This window comes from Miscanthus floridulus, chromosome 19 (assembly GCF_019320115.1).
Source record: "Miscanthus floridulus cultivar M001 chromosome 19, ASM1932011v1, whole genome shotgun sequence".
Lineage (NCBI taxonomy): Eukaryota > Viridiplantae > Streptophyta > Magnoliopsida > Poales > Poaceae > Miscanthus > Miscanthus floridulus.
In genome coordinates, this window is record NC_089598.1 from 84233244 (window position 1) to 84251383 (window position 18140).

At 43.5% G+C, this 18140-nt stretch overlaps 1 pseudogene; it reads right to left on the minus strand.

Annotated features, from left to right (window-relative positions):
- Positions 1 to 547: 547 nt before the first annotated feature.
- On the minus strand, positions 548 to 14745 carry LOC136528402 (GPN-loop GTPase 3-like; annotated as a pseudogene).
- Between the last annotated feature and the right edge of the window lie 3395 nt (positions 14746 to 18140).

An 18140-nucleotide genomic window follows, 5' to 3' on the forward strand; every position in this document is an offset into this window, starting at 1 on the left:
GGAAGTTCAAAATTTTTAGTACTTTATACGAAAGAGTGATTTGTTTTAATGCCAAATAGATAATTTTTTCTGATAGCACTGACGTGCCATCCTGCCGTCTGCCGTCTGCCGAGGGTGGTGCAAGGAAATTGCATGAATTCGGAGGACCAAATCAATGAGTTACTTCCTTTCTGTAGCAGATGCTACCAGCTGGTACTGTACTAGAACAGTTTCCCCGAGGCTCAAACTTCCAAACTCGCCGGCCGAATATTAAGCCCGTGTTTAGTTGATGGAAAGTTGAAAATTTGGCTACTGTACCACTTTCGTTTTTATTTGGCAATTAGTGTTCAATCATGGATCAATTAGACTCAAAACGTTCGTCTCGCAATTTTCAACCAAACTGTGCAATTAGTTTTTTTTCGTCTACATTTAATGTTCCATGCACGTATCGCAAGATTCGATGTGATGGGTACTATAGCATTTTTTGGAAAAACTTTTCGCGAACTAAACAAGGGCTAAATGCTCAAACACACTAAAGTTGTTGCGATTGTATCTAGCTTATAAGACGTAAGCACCAAGGAAGACGATCTGTTCCATGGCAGTACCACATTGAAGGAACATTAGGCTAAGCTATACTTTTAGCATATCTTAACTTGGCTATCAATTTATATCCAAAGGATAAATTTAAATGCACAAATCCAACAATTATGGGTGCATGGCATCACTCTAAAGAACTCTGATAAAAATATTTTAACAGTAAATGCTTGCATGAAGGATGGTTCATATAGTAGGTCTACCAGTTCAGCTAAACACTTGTTCAACTTGCCAAATCGAGGTGCCATCTGTCGATTCAGCTGTGAAAGAAGAACCTGTGCATTCGGGTCCAGATACCTAGAGACATTGGAACATTAATACAGACAAGGAAATTCAAACCTTTGGAACTATGCAAGGGATGAAAGAAAAAAAAAAAGCATACTCTTCTACTTTTTTTTGGTTGGAGACCAGATCCATCTTTGAAAGGATGTTGATATGAGGAAGTTCAAGCTGAATCATAGCTGATAGAGAAGCCATGCAACCACTGATGTATTTCGTTACATCACTGACAAACTGGACCATGAAAAAACAACTGAAATCAGGCTTGTTTTTTTGTTTAATGTATCTTCATTTCCAAGAAAATTTCTATTCATGATTCAAACCTGTGAATAACTCCGCCTATGTTGTCTCAACATAGCAGGTCCCAAGCTCTGGTAAAGGAGGAGGGTTGTGATAGGCGTGGCGAGCCAACATTAAATCTAGCCATTCTAATGGAGATGAAACCCGAAAGAAAACTGTTGGGACGTAACCCTCTTAGCGACGCGCAACCCGGGTATGGTGTTAAATGGGCAAGGGCCGGATCGGCACCCCCTTGGTGACGTGCCGTGTCGCGATCTGGGCATGGTGTCAGGTGAGCAAGGATCGGATTGTCACTTCCCTACATCGACGCCCGAATGTAGTGAAAAATGAGCAAGGGTCTTCACATCTGAGTCGACGGGTGCGAAGGGTAAGGAAGCTAGTCGAACCAACTAGGATCCGTTTAGGTAGTTGGAATGTAGGGTCGCTTATAGGTAAATTAAGAGAATTAGTTGATACCACGACTAGGAGACATGTAAATATCAAGAGACTAAATGGAAGGGTTAGAAGCCGAAGGAGGTGGACAATACAGGTTTTAAGCTTTGGTACACAGGGACAGTCACGAATAGAAATGGAGTAGGGATTTTGATTGATAAGAGCCTCAAGAATGGTGTGGTGGGAGTGAGAAGGCAAGGAGATAGGATTATCTTAGTCAAGCTTGTCATTGGTGATATGGTCTTGAACGTAATTAGTGGATATGCCCCCCAAGTAGGCCTCGACGAGAGTGCTAAGAGACAGTTCTAGGAAGACTTAGATGGCCTGATTAGAGCTGTACATGGTGATTTTTTTTAATTTTAACATTTTTTGTAAACTAATTTTAAATCTAACACTGTTTTTTTTCAAAACTAACACTTTTGGACGCGCCTATTGCCATGACGCGGCGAAATGCCTGTGCCGCGCCATGCATGGTGGCGCGACGAGTGGCTGACGTGGCGACGACCGGAAATGCTGACCGGTGACGTGGCAGAGCTTGCCGCGCCACCGATCTTGGCGCGGCAGTGACGCGCCCTGATCAGTGGCGCGGCAGAGCCGAATAAAAGCCCCGCGGCCAGTCTCGCCTGCCCGAGCAGCAAGCCCGCCTGCCCTCGCCCGCCCGCGCCTGGCCACCGCGCCCGCCACCGCGCCAGCACGCCCTCCTTCCCGCGCCCGCCCACGCCTGGCCGCCGCGCCTGCCGCCGCGCTAGCACGTTGCCGCGCCAGCAAGCCCGCTCGCCCGCCCGCGCCAGCCGCCGGTAGGGCCTGCCCACCGCCGAGCACGCTGACCGTCGTGCCACGAACGCCGGCACGCCACGGCCGCGACCGCCCGCGCGCCTGGACATCGGCGCGCCACCCCCTCCGGCCACGCACGGCGGCTGCCCGTCGTGCCCGCCGAGGCCAACGCCCGAGCCTCCCGGCCCGGTCTAGCACGCCACCGCCGCGAGGACGAGCGTCGCTACCGCGAGGTACTCCCCTAGTGTATTTGTTGATTGAATCGATAGTGTTAGTATAGTACGTTAGTAAAATAAATAAAGTTAGTATAATTAGTAAGGTTAGTTTAGTTGGTATAGGTAATATAGTAAGTTAGTATAGATAGTAAAGTTAGGTAGTTTAGTTAGTACAGTTAATGAGTCTAGTTATATATTGGATTTAGTCTAATTAGTTGTTGTAGTTAGCCTTGTATAGATGTTAATATTAGATTAGTTAGTATAGTTATAGTTAGAATATGTATTAATATTACTATGGACATTACGTACGATGATTTCGATGACTTGATGAAGTTTCTTGAAATGCTTGTGCAGATGGATTGTTGTGTTAGAGTTTTATACGCAGGAAGTGTTAGGAAAGAAGATGGTATGTTTGAGAATATGAAAGAACAATTGGAATGGTTTGATGAACCTCCTAGCTTCAACGACCTTTGTGTCCGTTTGAATGCAAAGTTTGACGGTGATTTCTCACTGAAGGGGAGGTTTGATACTAGGAAGACTAGGGCACACTATGCCCTCATGCCCTTGCGTGACCCTGCTCATTGGTCCTGCTATACTAGGGTGCTTCAAGGTTCCAATGTGCCCATGGCTATGGTGGTGGTGGTGGAGAATGGGTACAGGATGCAGGGTGTTCAGGACGGCCCATCCATTGACGGTGTTGGAGGCAATGAACAAGAATTATGGGTCGAAGGGGAAGCAACTCAGGTTAACATGGATTTGGACGGTCAGTTGATGCAGGAGCAGTTTCATTCAACTGCAGTAGGCTGTATAAGCAATGACTTCGATGTGAATGAGTTCGAACGAGAAGAGGAGCAAGAGGAGGAGGACAGGATTGATGATGTAGTTAGCAGTGATTTAGATGATTCTGATGACGACCAAGAGGGTACAGATGCTATGCCAACACCGATTAATGCTATGTCAATACCGATTCATACTATGCCATTACTAGTACCAACTAAGATTTTGCATGGTATCCAGGCTTAGGGTAGACTAGTCACAGATTTGGCAGCAGATGATACCCCTTATGATTCATGGGCCAGAATTAGCGAAGCGCAGCAGTATGTTCCACCACCACCTTACACAGCGACTGAGCTTGAGCAATTAAGGTCGATGAACGTACCTTTTAGGGACGTTCTGAACTATAGGGATGTCAGCATGACCGATATGGTAGTTTGTGAGATCGGTCTCCAGATATGTAGAAAATCATTGTATGACCATGAGAAAGAAACCCTTAGGAAAGGGATGATATTCAATACAATGTCAGAGATGAAGCTCTTCCTTCAGGACCATGCTGCGTATCACCATAGGCCGTACACCGTCACTCATTCGAACCAAGAGTTAAGGTACCACGTGATATGCAAAAACGGTTGTATGTGGAGGTTAAATGCACGAAAGAGACAGAGTGATGACAAGTGGAGGATAAGTAAAGTTGTCGAACCCCACACTTGCCTATCAAATAGGGGGAAGGAAAACCATCAGTAGCTTACTGCACGTTACCTTGCCCGTCGTATATTGAGGCTCGTTGATGACAATAACGACATTTTGGTGTCTTCTTTACAACAGTCCATATCTGGATTCGTTAAGTACGATATGAAGTACGGAAAGGCTTGGCGTGCTAAGCAAATTGTCTTGGCGATTCGATGGGGTAGTTGGGAGGAAGCATACAACAGGGTGGCCCGCATCTTATGTGCAATGCATTACTACAACCTTGGCTTAAAATGGTTTGTGGGCACCGGAGGGATGTGTTTTTGGGACCCATTAAGGCATGTCCTCTATCATGTATTCTGGTCGTTCGTGTAAACGGAACAAACATTCCAATTTTGTCGGCCAATCGTACTTATTGATGGCACTTTCCTGACAGGAAAGTATAGGGGCACCTTGATGATGGCTGCTGCTATTGATCCTGAGGACTAGATAGTACCCATGGCTTTTGTCTTGGCAGAGGGAGAGAATAATGAATAGTGGTCATGGTTCATGCGGCTTCTACGTGTACAAGTGCTTGGCCCATCTCGCACTATATGTTTGATCTCAGACCATCACCCAGGGCTTCTTAATGCTGCAGCTGAGCATATAGATGGGTTCCCGCCTCTAGTGCATAGATAGTGTAAGAGACACTTTACCGCTAATTTCTGACGGCATCAGCGTAAGCAGGAGGTATATGACAAGGTAAATGCTCTATGTTGTGTACGTACAGAGCACCAGTTCAAGGAGATAAAGAGAGAACTAGACAAGATGGTAAATAAAGCGGGAAAGGCCTGGTTAGAGGCACAGATGGAACAGAAGGCTTAGTGGACGTTAGCATATGACGAGGGGGGTTTCAGGTATGACATCATGACCACTAACTCCTCAGAATCCTTCAACCGTGTATTCATCGGAGTTCGATCGTTGCCTGTGTTTGGAATTGTTGAGTTCTCCTTTTATAAGTGCAATGAATATTTTATCAAGAGGTGGGAACTTGCGCAGAGGAATATAGCTGAACAGGGGCGTTTTGGAAAGGCCAGAGATGAACATTTGAAGGAGGCCGAGGAATTGGCCAAGCAGCACACTGCCGAGCCGTATAGACCCCGCCGCCATATCTTTAGTGTACGAGGCAAGGGTGGCACAAACTTGGGCGGCGGACGTTATGGTGGACGAAACTACTGAGTTGATCTTAAAAAGGTAGAGTGCAGTTGCAACGTCCCTCAGATCATGCATGCCTCTTGCTCTCATATGATCACGGCATGCAGGGTTCACGGGTACAACTATGAGGATCTGATATATATGTCACATTTGTATCTCCGTTCGAATACCGTTAGTGTTTGGGAGATGAGCTTCGAGCCATACCTTGACCTGACACAATGGCCACCTTATAATGGTTATGACTATGTGCCGCATCCGGATCTAATGAAGGTAGGGATGGGTAGGAGGAAGAAGAAGCGACTTAAGGGGGACATGAATGCTATGAGAGGGTACGACGAAGACATATACGGAGGGGGAGACTTCAACGAGACCCGTGGCAGGAATCTTTGCTCCGTTTGCAAAGAATCTGATCACAAGGCTAACAGGCATAGAAGACGAGGGCAGCAGGTGCTTTCATATTGTGTTCGTATTGCATAACAAGTAGTTCAAATTTTGCAATGCTACGTAATGTTAATTTGAATATTGTTAATTTAAATACTCTAACTATTTATTTATCAATTTATAATAGGATGACCCCTCCCACGTCGTACCAGATGTACCCCCTTCTTGAGGTGGAGTACGACGACCCCCTTCTTCCACCGGACGACGAGGTTTCCAAGAGGCGTTTCAGGGATCCTTATATTCCTGGGACTTAGTTCGTTATGTCGAACTTATGTTGAACGAATATTGTCGTCCGAAACTTATAGACTCATGAACCAATGAAAATGTTATGTGACAACTTGTCATCCATTTATTTGCTACATATTCATTTCAACTTACGCACGGTCGCGACAGCACTTGTAGTTGTTTATAGCACCGACAACAGCTCCCGTTCAGTTGTAGTTGAGGCTGGCCGGTTTATGTCCGCGTCCAGGTGCTGCGGCGCCATAAGGCATGGCGCGTCACTGCCACGCCGTGGCCTATGGCGCGACAGAACCTGGGCTATGGCGCGACAGAACCAGTGCCGAATCGTATTCGAAATAATTTCACTTGATTATGTTTATTTTAGAAATTCTCAACGCATGATACAAACGGATGGGATCACTTAAGATCGATCATGAGTAATCCGAGTACATGATACATGGATACAATACATCAATAGTTCAAAGGAAAATAAGACAACACAATGAAATTTCTAGTACATAGCTACATTGATCATTAATAAAACATGGAACTAACAGACGGCGCAATAAAAAACCCTCAGTCAGAAACATACTGAGTAAGCAACTCATCGTCTGAGTATCAATCCTCAACCACAACCCTGTTGTTGTGGCTAGGCTCACCTGCATTGCCATGATCAGCCTTTCGCCTATAGTAAGCAGCCTCCGCTTCATCTACGGCCTGAGACAAGAACGTGTTCTCTTCCTCCTCGTTCATGTGGCTACGCTCACCTGCATTGCACTGACCTCCATGTCGCTTGTCATAAGCGGCCTCTGTTTCATCTGTGGCCTCTGCGGCCAGAGTGAAGAACACATCGTCCTTAGCCTCCTTCACCTGCAAGCCCGCCTCTACTAGAGCGATGAGCTCGCTCAGTCTGCCAGTGTCGTCCTCAGCCTCCTCCGTCTGCAAACCCATCTCTGCTTCCTCAGCCTCCTTCACCTGCAAACCCATCTCTACTAGAGCGATGAGCTCACTTAGTCTACCAGTATCATCCTCAACCTCCTCCGCCTGCAAGCCCGCCTCTGCTAGAGCGATAAGCTCACTGAGTCTGGCAGTGTTGTCCTTATCCTCGTCCCCCTCATCAGATAACACAATCGATGATTCAACGGTGCGACCAGCTCACTTTCTATGCTCATCTAACTTCTTTTCGTCATACCTTGCACGAGCCACCTTTGCAATATGTTCCTCGCTGCATCCAATCCCTTTATATATAAAATGCAATCAGTTAACAGCGCGATTATATTACATTTAAAATCAGACAATAAAAAGAAGGCTTTCAAGCATTCACTGGCACATAATGCAACAACATGCTCGTTCAAGGCCTATATCTGTACTCTTGTCTCCTCCTTTACCTCCTTCCTTGCCCTCTCCTCCTCTAACAGCATCTGTCTCTCCAATTCCCATTTGTTAAGCCCAACATCGATCGGGTTAGAAATACCGCGTTGTCTAGCAAACTCACACATCTTGTCTTTGTGATGTTTAACAAATTGGTTGACGTAGTCAGGTCCATATCCCGTCTTCCATGCATTTACTTGCTTCCCCTTCGGTTCATATAAAAACTTAACAATCATAACATTCCCACCTGTATTTCCTAGTGCTCTGTTCAAACGAAAAAGTATATCATATATATTTTAGCAAAAGAAACAAAATACGATTTCATGGTTACCACAAAAATAACAAACCTCATCATAGTCAACCATATGGCCGCAATAATGGCATATTCCAAGCTTCGAATGGACTAGACCGTAGTTGGATTTAACACCACATTCGCACTTGACTGGAGGTGCTTTGTAAATTAATCTTTCTTTCTTCTTTTGCTTTGCCTTTGGAGGTTCTTCTGGCCATTGGTTCTTAGGACCATACAACCACTCCTTGAAACGACACTTCGCCATTGAATACACCTAAATAAGGTGACATTAGTACATAAACACATATAGCTCAACATTTCTACACATACACTTTGCACTTACTTCATGCCTGTTTGGTCACACAAACTCCAACATATTCTCAGGGTTTATCACAGCTCGATCTCCGTAATCGCACAGAGGAGGCTCCTCGAGTCGTCTAACTGCGGCTAAGTGCTTCTCCTTAGCCGTCATTGGAGGGGGGTTCGGGGGAGGTGGAACCCACCGCTCGAAGTGCTCTCGTGGATGTCGTCCTCTCCACCAATCGTCAAAAATGAGGTACATAAGGTCAAACTTGTCTGCACCGTCGATCCACTGAAAGAAAAGGCAACTCTTATGGACCTACACAACAAAATTCCAACAAAATATTAGTAACCTAATAATACAAATTAAGAAAAAAAACATACGAAAATAATTACTTACATTAAAACGACTACATATGTAGAAGCAACGAGCCGCTGTGTCCGGATGTCTCGATTGAAACACATCGGCCGAATGACCACAGTTACATTTAGGGACAAGGAGTTCAGGAGGGACGGGGGCATCTTTGCTAGACTCGTCGGGGTAGAATTCTCTAGGACGACCCCATTTTTACCACAACTGCTCTCGAAACATGTCTTCCATCTAATAAAATGGTTCAAATTAAACATCAATCAAAACAACGCAAATTAATGTAAAATATAATCATTTGCATTGCAACTAAAATAATATAACCAACACTTATAGCAACAAAAATATACATGGTACATATACTTCTAACTAAATAATTAACCTTAACATTGACAAAATCAAACTAATATCTTTCTCCAAACCGTAGCACATAGTTCCCAAACATAATTTTCCTCTTAACCTTAACTCTCATTCATAATATTCATATCCACCATTCAAATGAAAATAAAAAGTGTCATTACCTTGAACGAAGCCGAGGGTGGTGGGAGACGGCCGGGGAATGGAAGGGAAGAGAGGGAGGCGGCAACGGAAGGGCGGGCGGGCCCTGGCGCGACGGCAGGCGCGGCGTCCAGGCGTAGGCGGGCGCGGGCAGGCGGGACTGGCCGCGGGGCTTTTATTCGGCTCTGCTGCGCCACCGATCAGGACGCGTCACTGCCGCACCAAGATTAGTGGCGCGGCAAGCCCTGCCACGTCACCGGTCAGCATTTTCGGTCGTCGCCACGTCAGCCACCCGTCGCGCCACCATGCATGGCGCGGCACAGGCATTTCGCCGCGCCCTAGCAATAGGCGCGTCCAAAAGTGTTAGCTTTGAAAAAAATAGTGTTAGATTTAAAATTAGTTTACAAAAAGTGTTAAAATTAAAAAAAATCCTATATAGTAGTGAGAAGCTTTTTACAGGAGATCTTAATGGGCATGTAGGTACTACAAGCACAGGTTTTGAGGCAGTTTATTGAAGTTTTGGGTATGATAGTAGGAATCAGGAGGGGAGAAAGTTCAGGACTTCACGGTAGCTTTTGACCTGATGATAGCTAATACTTTCTTTAGAAAGAGAGAATCTCATCTAGTGACCTTTAGTAGCGGACAACACTCTAACCAAATTGACTTTGTCCTCGCAAGAAGAAAGGACAAACGAGTATGCTTGGGTTGCAAGGTGATACTAGGGAGTGTGTTGTTTCTCAACATAAGCTTTTGGTGGCAGACTTTCGTTTTCAGGTGTGTGCCCGTAGGGATAACCAAGCTAAAATTGAAAGAACAAAGTGGTGAAAACTGAAAGAGAAGACGTCAGAGGTATTCAAGGAAAGGGTTATCAAAGAGGACTCTTAGAAGAAAAAAGATGACATAAACAATATGTGGGAGAAGATGGCAACCAACATTCAAAAGATGGCCTCAGAGGTGTATGGAGTAACAAAAGGAAGTGAAGGCGAGGCTAAAGATACTTGGTGGTGGAACGAGAAAGTTCAAAGGGCTATTAAGGAGAAGAAAGAATGCTATAGACGCTTGTACCATGACAGGAGTGTGGACAACATAGAGAAGTACAAGGTGACAAAGAAGACTACAAAGCGAGCTGTAAGTGTAGCAAAGAGTAGTGTACAAGGATCTTTACCAACATTTGAGTACGAAAAAAATGATAGAAGAACATTTATAGGATGGCTAGGGTTCGTGAGAGAAAGACAAGGGACTTCAACCAAGTTAAGTGCATTAAGGATGAAAGGGAGCATCTCTTGGTGAAGGAGGATAAGATCCAACATCGATGGCAAGAGTATTTTGACAAATTGTTCAATGGTAAGAATACGGACACAACCTTTCAATTGGATGACTCTTTTGATGCCACCAATAGACGCTTTGTGCGGAGAATCCAAGAATCTAAGGTCAGAGAGGCATTGAAAATGATGAAAGGAGGTAAGACGATGGGACCGGATGGTATCCCAATCGAGGTGTGGAGATGCCTCGGAGACATAGCTATAGTATGGCTAACCAAGCTGTTCAACCATATTTTTTGATCGAACAAGATGCCTGACGAGTGAAGAAAAAGTATATTGGTACCGATCTACAAGAATAAAGGGAATATTCAAAGTTGTACTAATTACCAGGGAATTAAATTGATGAGCCATATTATGAAGCTATGGGAGAGTTATCGAGAATCGCTTGAGAGCAATAACGCGGGTCTCTATGAACCAATTTGGTTTCATACCCGAAAGATCAACCATGAAAGCCATTTTCTTAATAAGACAAGTTATGAAACAGCATAGAAAGGACCTACACATGGTTTTTATTGACTTGGAGAAGACTTATGATAAAATACCAAGGAATGTTATGTGGTGGGCTTTGAACAAACATAAAGTCCCAACGAAGTACGTCGGGCTCATTAAGAACATGTACAACAATATTGTGACTAGTGTTCGAACAAGTGATGGAGACACGGATGACTTTTCGATTAGGATAGGACTACATCAAGGGTCAGCTTTGAGCCCTTATCTGTTTGCCTTAGTGATGGATGAGGTCACAAGGAACATACAAGGGGACATCCCTTGGTGTATGCTTTTCGCGGACGATGTAGTGCTAGTTGATGAAAGCCGGACAGGAGTGAATCAGAAACTGGAGTTATGGTGGAAGACTTTGGAGTACATAAATTTTAGACTCAGTAGAACTAAAATTGAGTATATGAGATGTGACTTCGGCACTACTACTCGAAAAGGAGGAAGATATTAGTTTGGAAGGTTAAGTAGTGCATAGGAAGGATACCTTTCGATATTTAGGATCAATGCTACAGAGAGACGGGGATATTGATGAAGATGTTAGCCATAGAATTAAAGCAGGATGGATGAAGTGGTGCCAAACATCTGGTGTCCTATGTGACAAAAGGGTACCACATAAGCTAAAAGGCAAGTTTTATAGGACGACGATTAGATCTGCTATGTTATATGTTGCAGAATTTTAACCTACGAAAAGACATGTTCAACAGATAAGTGTCGCGGAAATACGTATATTGTGTTAGATTTGCGGTCATACAAGAAGGGATCGAGTTCGGAACGATGATATACGTGATAGATTAGGGGTAGCACCAATTGAAGAAAAGCTTGTCCAACACCAGTTGAGATGGTTTGGACATGTCCCACGGAGACCTCCAGAGGCACCGGTGTGTAGTGGAATCCTAAGCCAGGATAGCAACGTAAAAAGAGGCAGAGGAAGACCGAAGTTGACTTGGATAGAGGCAATAAAAGGAGACTTGAAAGAATGGAATATACACAAAGACTTATCCTTAGATAGGAGTGCTTGGAAAACAGCTATTTACGTGTCTGAACCTTGATTGCTTCTGCTGGGTTTCAACTCTAGCATACTTCAACTTGTTTGGGACTTAAAGGCTTTATTGTTGTTGTTGTTGTAATTCAAACCTGTGAATCAAGAAGGTAAACAGCGCAAACATTGAAATTTTTTCGTTTCAGGTGCTCAACAAAGTTCCGCAGAACTGGAACATGCGTGAAGAGTTCAATCTGGCCTGGAAAAGCAAGATGCAGAAGATTATTAACCGATACATGTGATGTCAACCCTATAAATATGTAGTTTTTCATGTATAGAATTGTTATTAGAAAGACATATACACTAGAATTGCTAAACAAACCAGAGGTAACCCAAAATGGTATTTGTGTATAATTGATGGACAAGTATAATGCACATCAGTAAAAAAAGACTGATGATTGCCTATTTTGTCACATTAATGTAAGTGGTAAGAATAGTAAGCAAGATGAAACCGTGCAACTATTAAGAAACAATCAAAGCATGCAAAGATGAATTGAGAATATACCAGGGCAATCAAACACAAGATAGTCATCATCCAAGTAGTTCTCTAGCTATTCATCAAACCAATCATCCAAGCTGTCTTCTAGGTGCCTGAGGTTTTGTTAAGGAAACAGAAATTGAAAGCATAAAATCCTAGCAAAACAAACTCCATGAACATAAGGAACAATATCATCATGAATTACGTTGTCATAAGTTAGCTAGATTAGTTCTTGAGCTAATCCGTCCCGCAACATTCTCTGTCATATCAGTGAATATCCAATGATTGCATGGCCACAATCTACAGGGCTTATGTCTAATGGTCAAACAAATGAACGGTGCCCTTTAAAAAAAATGCAATAAATGTTGAAACTCAAAATATCAGCCTCACAGAGCAACAACCAAGTGCAAAGAAAAGGTAACGCAAATCCAGTTTCAGCTCCTAACAGCCTGGTTTTGCATCTCCAACCCATTAACAAGCAATAAGTGTAAAAATGCACCAGCAACACGGCCATTAGTTCAGAACTAATCAACTAAGGGCATGTTTGGCATGGCTCCAACTCTAGATAGAGCAGCTACACTCCAGAAATCCAGGTGGAGCTGGCTCTGAGTAGAGTTGGAGCTGTCTGTAGGGGGTGTTTGGCTAGAAGGGTACTCTCAACTCCAGAATGGTGTTTTATCAGTATGGATTGACCACTTTGCCCTTGGTTGAACAGACCCACATGTCATCCGTAGCTCTCCCCACTCAACTCTCTCCCTCTCTCACTGACGAGCTGACCCCGCTCATCAGCACCTTCTTCTTCCCACTAACGAGTTGACCGAGCAGAGCCCTCGCCGGTGTCGACCGCCAGCGCCAGGGTTGGGGCAGAGGCTACGCCTTGCCCGCTCCCGAGCCTAGGCAGGGCGACGCTTCCGCGCCCATGCCGGATTGCTGGGGTTGCTTGCAGGAGCCCGCGCCGAGGCCGTGACGGGGCAGGTCGAAGGAGCCCACGCCGAGTCCGCGCATCGAATCTTGCGCCGAGGACGCCGCCGGCGGGGAATGGAGACGAGGTGGCAGCGGCGCGCGCGCTGCTCACGCTGGCGCTGGACTTCCGCAAGCGGGGAGTGGAGTGGCTCACGCTGACGCTGACGCCATGGATGGGCGGGGCTCGGCGGATGGGCGGGGCGGCGGCGTTCGGCGGGGCTCGGCGGATGGGCGAGGCTCGGTGGACGGGCGGGGCTCGGCGTTCGGCGGATGGGCGGGGCTCGGCGTTCGACGGGGCTCGGCGGATTCGCGGAGAGAGAGAGAGGGAGGGAGGGGGAGTCGGCCGCACGCGGGTGTGGGAGGCAGAGCGAATAGAAAGAAAAACGGTTCGAGTTGTGTAATCAGTGGCAATTGCGGGTAATTTCACCCCAACTCCACGTCTAGATCTATTTTGGCCAGTTCTAGAGTAGGAGAAGAGGTGCTCCGAAACTCCACCTCCATTTGCACTATAGCTCCATGGAGTTGGCAACTCCATGGAGTTTTGGAGCTGGGGTGTTTGGCTGGAAAATTGGTTGAAGTTGCTGGAGTTCAGCTCCAGAGCCATGCCAAACAGGGCCTAAATAGCTTTGGCAGCCTATAAAATAAGCAAAAATAATGCTTAAAATAACAGGATACTCCATGCAGTAGATGAGACCACCATTTGGCCCCAGCCCAATCTCATCCATAACATCATCAAATGAAATCAGCTCTCTGATATCTGCCAAAATGCAAGGCAATAAAAAGTAAGTGAGAGCAATACTTTACTGTGGAGTGTGGACAAGAGCTTTACATTGTAACACATAAGCAGAAAAATTACCCATATCTACAGGATAGTCAAAGTACTCAGCAGCTGGATCGAGATTGACAATATGAATTGTCCTGCCCACAGTCTGGCAATTGTCGTGCAAACTGGAGCAATAAGTTGACTGCAAACACACCACAAGTAACCAATTAGAGCAAGCTATCATCAACTCCTCCTTAATCAGACCCTAAACCCCAGAGTGGCAAGTATGCAAAAGTTAAAACATATTTTTGCAAGTGGTCTTACAGGTACATGTGGCAGATTTTTCATGTGGGCAGCAGGGGATTGAGTGGGAAAATTAGTTCATTGCCCTCTGTCCCCTCTAATCCAAAAGGGGACTGGTTTATCCAAACTAAAAGCCCCCGAAACAGAGCAGAGGGAAATCGTCTCGCACGGGAAACGAAACCCTACCAGATCACTACGAAAGTAAGTATACCCGATCAAAACAAGCAGGAACTGAAACATAATAGCCGAGGGAACACCATCATGCCCTAATCGAACTGAGTCGCCCCCAACTCTGACTAGCGCCAGCCGGCGAGCAAAGCATCCGCTCGGGAGTCGGGGTGGAAGGGGACCGGTACCTTGCCACTCCCAGCGGGGCCGATGACGAGCTGCGCGTACCCCATGGCGGCGCGAGGGCGGCGGGGCGAAGGTTGCGAGTGTAGTAGGACCTACAAGAGCTGGAGGTGGGGTGTGCTAAAGGAGGAGATGTTGGGGTCGGGGGAGCAGGGAATCAGAAGGCGGAGGAGATGGCGGCGGCGAGGTAAGCGGCGCACCAAACGACGGCGGCGAGTAGGGTGCTGATTAGGGTGGACAGGGCCATCGACGTCAGGTTGGGACCACCCTTGCTGTCCTCAAACGCACTTGCTCAAATGGTCTGGGTTTGGTTCACGCGGCCTCTCGGGCTTTTTTTTGCGGCGGCCTCGTTGATGAGTCGGTTCTGGAGTCGGGGGCGTGGCCGTGACGTGGATCGTGGAGACGTGTCGTCGTTGGCTGTTGCGTCGCCCGTGTGCCGGGCAGTCCACGTTCCAGCTCGTATGGAAATCTGCCATCTCGTCTCCGCGATGGCGAGATGCAAAACAACAACATTGTCGGACGAAATTAGCTTTATGAATGAACATTGAAAGGAAACGCAGAGTGGCGTGACCGTACAATGCAGCAGTGATTGAGAAGATCAAAACATTAAAGAGTCGAGATGCAAGAGGATAGCTGGGTCACTGCTCCCTCCATCCTAAAAAGATACAAATCTCATACAAATCTAACAATTTTAAATTTGACTATGTTTATAAAAAATAGTATTAACACAAATAAATTCGTCATAAAAATCTATTTCATAACTAATCTAGTAATATTTATTACATTATAAATATTAGTACTTTTTTTTGTATATATTTAGTCAAATTTGTAATTTTTTTCTCCTCAGCCCTCGGGAAATAATATTTTTATTTTTTAGACAATTAGGGTGGAGGGAGTACTCACTAGCGCTTTCGCGGGACAATCCTACACATTGAGCAAGGTTAAAAAGGTGCCTCTGATTGCCTGAAGGATGGTTTGCCACCCCAGTCAAGTGAAAAATCAATGGAAATGAAGGAGCAACTGGCTAATGTGAATGGGCTGAATTCCACCTGATAGGCCCAGTAGATAAGGAATTATATATCTGAGACTTTTTATGATGTTATTAGAGGTATGTAATTTAAATAAGATTTATAGGATAGTATTATATTTAGAGTATATTTTCATAATTTAAACAATGGTATATAGAGTATATTTTAAAACGTTAAAATAACTTATAATTTGGAACGGAGGGAGTTGTCTCCAGTTGCCAACGGTCTATATGCATGGTATAGATTTGGCGACATGATAAAAAAATGCACATTGTTATAAAACATGTTGCCAGCGATTCGGACATTTCCCTCTCCGTCTTTCATGATCAACATAGTAGATAAAAGTAGAACACATAGACACAAGAGATAGAGATATTATTCTGTATTCCTCTTAATATTGATCATTTACAACATAGAGCTCCCACATATATAGTTCTGCCAAGGCCTAAGAGTTTAGTAAGAGCACACATACAAACAGACTAGGATTAGGATTCCTCCTTCTCCTTTCCTTCTAGGATTAAGTCCGTATGTTTTACAACACTCCTCCTTAGATGATTACCACGATATGCACATGCCTCATTAAAAACTCCATCCAAAAATCCAGTGGGAAAAACGGTTCTTGGAGAAAAGAGTACATCGCATTCGTTAATTGCATTGCACATGTTGTCTCATTAAAAACTTTGCATGAGAAATCTTCAAGTAAAAACTCACATAAGAAAAAAGAGTACAACATTTAACCTTCTTGGTCATGTATTCTTTAGAATATTCTATTCTTCATGAATATATATTTATCTTCATGATCTATGCATAAACTTTAATGTTTTAGAAAATATAATATGATCTACTTGATCTTTGTAATTCTAGTGGCTTTAATTACCTTCAAAGTAGATTTACTCAAATTGCTCCCCCTCATAAAGCCATGCTTTGAACTGCATTGTTCAGTCCATACTTTTCATAAATGTGTGCTTAATAATGGTATGCAGTATCATAATACTATATCTTTCAAAAATGTTGGCTTGTCATTCTTCAATGAATTATAATATGAGTAAACAAGAGCAATATGCTTTATGTATAAATAACCACTTATTAGTTATACAAAACAAATAAAATTTATCCTTCAGGGTAATAAATCCTTTCAGAGGATTATGGGAGTAAATAAGTTATAATATTCAATATCTTCTAGATAGTGCATCAAATCTCATACTAAAGTTTGAATAGTTATAATTCTTGCTTAGTGGATTTTCATATTATATGTTCTACAAATCTTCAGGATTTAGATTGTACCACTAAATAATTAATCCAGTCTTGCATTTGGTATTTAGGGGATAATTCAATTGCCAAAATCATCAATATTCTCATACCTTCTATGGTATTTAGAGGATATCATCACTTCATTGCTAGCCTTTCAATATGCACTTTCTGAGTGTTTGTATGACACCTTTATAGTATTTAGGATTCCTCATTTTCTTTTTCTCGGGTCTACATTCACTTCAGGAATTAATGATGCTTTTCAAGAATCGACCGGTAAATCCTTTATGGATTAAATCCTTCAAGGATATTATCATTCTTAGTGAATAACATTTCTCTTCTATGAAATATATTCTCTACTACATGAGAGATTATTACATGATGTACACAATGAGATAGTGTTATTCACTACAAAGTCATTCGATGAATATTTCTTCTATGACATGCTCTTCTTGAGACTTCAATATTCATTCAGGAATATATTATACCTTAGACTTCTTAATACTTTGTATGAGATTTAATTTTCATATGTTGCGATTTATATTCTTCTAGAACTATATGGATCTTCATAATCCACTTATTAACTGCATATTTCATATTCATTCATTTCATTTGCCTAAGATATAGCAGAACATTTATTTCTTCTAAGTAGGAGATTCAACCTCAATTGCTTTCTTCATTGACATGATATAATCGCTATAGGTGACTTTGCCATGGACTTTATTTTCCGGATCTGGGTTCTCATAAGAGAAACATTTGCAATTATAGAGGCAGCGCTGTCGACAACTATTATTTTCTCCCAACACCCTCACCATGTGAGATTATTCTATCTCTTTGTCATTTCCCAAACAAGAGATAATTTATTGTTCTGTGTACCCAACACTATGATGCGCGCACTTAGTGTGTTTGATTTCATCTTTATGATGATCCTCTTCATAAGGTGCTTAACCTTCTTCATGAGGTGTTCTCTTCATGAGAATGGAGGATTTTCATTTTATTTCTATTCAACATGTATACACTAAACAATAATTCACTGGTGTCCCCATCGATTTTAGCTTAATAGTATACAACATTTAGTTTACTACTAGTAAACACAACTTCTGGTTTATAACTTCAAGTTACTCCTCTCATTTTCAAAAATATCTGGCATATGCTCCACTTCATGCTTCACAAGAGCATTAGTCAAACTACTATTTGATTTAGTGCGTGATACTATTCCTGCTTGAAGCTTTAAGGAATATTTTTTCTCTTAAGACCATTTTCCTTCTATGGAAATAATATTTGGCATTCAACATAGGATTTCTCTCCCCCCTAATGCCAATATTAGATCTTTAATAGCATACTTCAAAAGATATCCCTTATCATGGGCTTAAAATAATTCAAATTCATGTATCTCCAACTATAAGTGGAGGCCCATTCATGTAT